This window comes from Cicer arietinum, chromosome 3, assembly GCF_000331145.2.
Source record: "Cicer arietinum cultivar CDC Frontier isolate Library 1 chromosome 3, Cicar.CDCFrontier_v2.0, whole genome shotgun sequence".
Taxonomy (NCBI): Eukaryota; Viridiplantae; Streptophyta; class Magnoliopsida; order Fabales; family Fabaceae; genus Cicer; species Cicer arietinum.
The window spans coordinates 32,975,857-32,979,870 of NC_021162.2; positions in this window are offsets into that span (position 1 = coordinate 32,975,857).

A 4,014-nucleotide genomic window follows, 5' to 3' on the forward strand; every position below is an offset into this window, starting at 1 on the left:
ATGATCACCCGTACTGACACAACTAAATGACATAGACCCATTATGAAAAGTGTAGCATGAAAATTACATGAAGTTGGTCAATGCATGTCAATTTTCAACTGGTCCTACTTTATCGAATGAGATCATACCATAACTTAAATGTACAAAGTAACCAAAAACTGAATACTTTAAACTTTATTTCTGATCAGAAAGTCCAAATACAATGTATTTGTACTTTACAATTAAACATAGAACATGAATTACATAATGGACGAAACTCCCACTAAAATCAAGATTCCTCAAACTGTAGCACACCCATGTGAGCAGTATGCTCATGAAAGACCTTGGGTGGTAGACCTTTAGTGAGTGGATCCGCAATCATGGAGTTTGTCCTTAAGTGTTCTATGGATATCTGTCCACTTTGTACCTTCTCTTTAACAACTAGGAACTTAATGTCAATGTGCTTTGACTTGGTTGAGCTCCTATTATTGTTAGAATACAGGACTGCTGATCTATTGTCACAATACAACTTGAGTGGTCTTTCAATCCCTTCAACTATTTGCAGCCCCGTGACAAAATTTCTCAGCCAAATGCCCTGGTCAGATGCCTCATGAATTGCTACGAATTCTGCTGCCATGGTTGATGAAGCAGTAAGACCTTGCTTGGCACTACGCCAAGAAACTGCTCCACCAGCTAACAGAAAGACATAGCCTGAAGTTGATCTTAAGCTGTCTTGGCATCCCGCAAAATCCGAGTCAGAGTACCCAGTGATCTCTAACTGGTCTGACCTCCTATATGTGAGCATGTAGTTTCTTGTTCTCTTCAAATATCTCATGACCCTCTTGGCTGCTTTCCAATGGTCAAGACCTGGATTGCTTAAATATCTGCCTAAAATCCCTACTATGAACGCTATGTCTGGACGCGTACATACTTGGGCATACATAAGACTCCCTACAGCTGAAGCATAAGGGATCTTTTGCATTTCTTGAATTTCCAAACTTCCCTTAGGGCACTGTTTGAGACTAAACTTGTCTCCCTTAGCAACTGGGGTGTCCCCTGGTTTGCAATCCTGTAACCCAAACCTTTTGAGAACCTTATCGATATAGCTCTTTTGTGACAATCCAAGAATACCTCGAGATCTGTCTCGGTGTATCTGAATTCCTAATACAAAAGAGGCGTCACCAAGATCTTTCATCTCAAAATGCTTTGATAGAAATTTCTTAGTTTCGTGCAACATGCCTATATCGTTAGTGGCAAGCAGTATGTCATCAACATACAAGACCAGGAAAATATGTCTGCTCCCACTGAACTTATGATACACACAATCATCAACTGTATTCATCTCAAAACCAAATGAGAGAATTACTTGATGAAATTTATGGTACCATTGACGAGAAGCTTGTTTTAGCCCATAAATGGATTTTCTTAGTTTGCACACCATATTCTTTGGGTCTCCCAACACAAAGTTTTCTGGCTGCACCATATAGATCGTCTCATCAATGTCGCCATTGAGAAAAGCTGTTTTTACATCCATTTGATGAAGCTCCAAATTAAAGTGAGCAACAAGAGCCATGATTATTCTTAAAGAGTCCTTCGATGAAACCGGAGAGAAAGTCTCTTTATAATCAATCCCTTCCTTTTGAGTATAACCCTTAGCTACAAGACGTGCCTTATATCTCTCCACATTACCATTGGAATCCCGCTTGGTTTTAAAAATCCATTTGCAACCAATGGGTTTCTTTCCTTCAGGTAATGGGATAAGTTCCCAAACTGAATTGTCTTGCATAGACTTGTACTCCTCATTCATTGCTTCGATCCACTTATCTGAACGAGAATCTTGCATGGCTTGATGAAAGTTGACTGGGTCGTCTTCCGTCATGCCAACATTTTCCTCTACCTCATTGATAAATACTACATAATCATCCGAAATAGCATTTTTCCTTTCTCTAGTGGATCTCCGCAATGGAGCTGGCTCTTGAGGCACTTGTTCTTGAGGATCTTGAATTTGATCTGGATTTTGTTCTTCCTGAACAACCAGATCATCTTGAGTTTGTTCAATAATGGGAAAGTCAATTGGTGGAAGAATCAGTTCTGGAATTGTTACCGATTCTTCCTCAAAGACAAAATCTTTAACCTTAATCTTCCCCCCAAACTCAATATCCTCAAAGAACGTTGCCGTTCCCGTCTCAAAAATTGTTCTCAAATTAGGATCATAAAATTTATAGCCCCTTGATTTTTCTGAGTACCCTATAAAATAGCTGCTAATTGTTCGGGGTTCAAATTTCTTTTCATTCGGCCTATAAGGCCTTGCCTCAGCTGGACATCCCCAAACATGAAGGTGCTTCAGACTAGGCTTACGCCCAATCCAAAGCTCATAAGGTGTTTTAGCCGCTGCCTTAGTTGGTACTCTATTAAGAATGTATGCTGCTGTTTTTAATGCCTCTCCCCAGAGTGACTCTGGCAAGGTGGAATGACAAATCATACTCCTTACCATATCCTTAAGAGTCCTGTTTCGTCTTTCAGCTACACCATTCATGCTGGGTGACCCCGGCATAGTGTATTGTGGGACGATTCCACATTCCTCTAGGTATTTGGCAAATGGTCCCGGACGTTGTTCACCTGAACCGTCATATCTGCCGTAGTATTCACCACCACGATCAGATTTGACCTTTTTAATTCTTTTATTAAGTTGATTCTCAACTTCTGCCTTAAAGGATTTGAACACGTCTATTGATTGGGACTTTTCGTGAATTAGGTAAAGGTAGGCATATCTAGAATAATCGTCTATGAATGATATAAAATATTGTTGACCATTCCAAGAAGGAGTTGGAAATGGCCCACAGATGTCCGTATGTATCAATTCTAAGACGTCTGTAGCTCTATATGCGCCTAATTTCTTATCTTTAGTCTGTTTTCCTTTAATGCATGCTACACAAACGTTAAAGTCTGTGAAGTCAATGGAATCTAAAATTCCATCTGACACAAGTCGTTCAACTCTATTTTTAGAGATGTGACCTAGACGCTTGTGCCAAAGCACCCCTGAATTGAAATTGTCAATTTTCCGCTTAGTACCACGTGATTCCACATTCAAGGTTTCATTATAGTTAGCCACAGTTTCCAACAAATAAAGATTATCATAACCAGAAAGTAAACCGGTTCCAACAACATTCGAATTTAAAGACAAAGTAAATTCTTTATTCCCGAATGAACAATAATATCCTGATTTGTCCAAATAAGAAATAGAGATCAAATTCCGTCTAAATGACGGTACAACAAAAGTGTCTTTTAAATCCAAATAATGACCGGAACTTAATAATAATCTAAATTTTCCTATGGCTTCAACTTCTACCTTCTTCCCATCTCCTACATAGATCCATCTTTCAGTATCACTAGGCTTTCGGAAGTTCAGGCAACCCTGCATTGAAACACTGATGTTAGTAGTTGCACCAGAGTCTAACCACCAAGTGTTTCTAGGTACTGAAGCTAAATTAACCTCAGAACAGACCAAAGACAGAATCATACCTTTCTTAACACGCCAAGCGTGATATTTGGCACAATCCTTCTTCACGTGTCCAGAACTCCTGCAGAAGAAGCAGTTGTTATCCTTAGTCTGCTTCTTTTGTTCTGGACCCTTAGCAGCAGCTTTGTTCTTGGGCTCCTCAATTCTTTTCCTTTTGCCCTTGTCTTTAGAGATGCTAGTAAAGTGAGCACTTTCAGTCCTATCTTGCTTCAGCCTGTCCTCTTCTTGCACACATAATGAAATGAGCTCATTAAGAGTCCATTTCTCCTTTTGACAATTATAAGTCACCTTAAACTGACTGAATTGCGAAGGAAGAGACAGCAATACTAAATGAATGAGTAAGTCATCTGACAACTCAAGCTTTAGACCTTTAAGCTTAGAAGCAATGTTGGACATCATCATAATGTGCTCTCTTATATTTCCCTTGCCTTGATACTTCATGGAAATTAAATTCTGAAGCAAAGAACTTGTTTCAGCCTTATCACTTTTTACAAAGCGTTTTTCCATCTCAACAA